Genomic DNA, 1,405 nt, shown 5'->3' on the forward strand with positions numbered 1-1,405 from the left:
CACCACCACCCCCTTCCCCCAGCGCACACCGGGGCGACCCGCGGCCGGGGCACGCAGCGCACACACGCGGGCGCCCTTCACAGCTGGAACGCCGGCCCGGCCCGGCGTGACCCTCCCCCAGAGTTCAGGGGGGAGGCGCGGACCACGTTAGGCGAAGAGTGGCACTCGGCCCCCACCGCGGGGGCCGGCGGACCGCTCCCCCCCACGGCAGGGGAGGAGGGAACTCTGCCCACGCACAACTGGCAGCCGCAGGGGCGGCGGCTGACGACGCGCAGAGAGGCGGCGGGCTGGGGGATCCGACAAACCCCAGAAGAGGCCACGCCTCCATGATCGCTAGAGAAGACGCTTTCTCGCCGAAGGTGGATCGCCCCCGACCCCCGGTCGCCCCCGTAAGGGCCCTGGGCGGAGGCGTTCAGGCACGCCCCGGGGGAGGTGTGGGGGGGCCTGCGGCATGGGGCAAAACACGCACGGTTGGCGACTCCTGAGCGTTCGCGGTCGGGGCCCCTGGTCCAAAAGCCCCCCTCACTTTGAGGGGAACACTCCCCCGTCGGTATGGGAGAGGGGTCACCGAGGCAGACCAGGCCGGTGGCAGAGGCCCCCCACGGGGCCGGCCGGCACCACGTCGCCGGCCCAGCCCCACCACGATCGCCCACACGACCGTGCAACCACCCCCCCCTCGGGCAGGGTGGGAAGAGCACAAGCCGTGCGCTCGCCTTTCGAAGTCCGCCACGCACACATCGTGGGGACGCCGAGACAACGCCCCCCGCCCGCCCACGCAGCGCAGGAGGATGCCTCTAGGCTTGCCCGCCTCGACCCCCCCAACCCCAAGCACGCTGCTCGAGGGTGTACCCAACGCAGCAGACGCTGCAGCGGCGACCAGAGGGGGACGCCGGGAACGAGGACGACAACCACCGCTCGGTTTCGGGCACCTTGGAGAACAACCCGGTGCGCTCCGGGGGCACCACAAAAGGGCCACACAGACCCAGCAGCCGCGCGCCAAACGGGGCGCGCGACCGGGCGGGCGGCACGGCCCCGCACCCGTCCGTCGCGGGCAGGGGGGACCCCGGCCAGGCAACAGCCACACAGGGCGAGCGAGGGCTGCCCGCTGCGTCAAGAGGACTCACGACCCCCCGCCAACGCCACGAGGCCGAGGGCGGGGCGACCGCGGTCGGGCCGGATAGTCTCGCACCCGCGCCTCCCACGCACCGCCCACAGGCGGGGAAGGAGAGGTGAGGTGCCCGCGGGCAGAACGAGAAGAGCGGCCACCATTCACCATGAATGGACCGTCCCTCGCCTGGCACGCGGCTCAAGGCCCGGGAGAGCGCGACGTCACCACATCGATCAGGCCCCGAGGACGGGGAGGGTTGGGGGAGGTCAGTCAGGCCGGCGAGGACAGCGATCGGAG

The sequence above is a fragment of the Eulemur rufifrons genome, unplaced genomic scaffold (assembly GCF_041146395.1).
Source record: "Eulemur rufifrons isolate Redbay unplaced genomic scaffold, OSU_ERuf_1 scaffold_284, whole genome shotgun sequence".
Classification (NCBI taxonomy): Eukaryota; Metazoa; Chordata; class Mammalia; order Primates; family Lemuridae; genus Eulemur; species Eulemur rufifrons.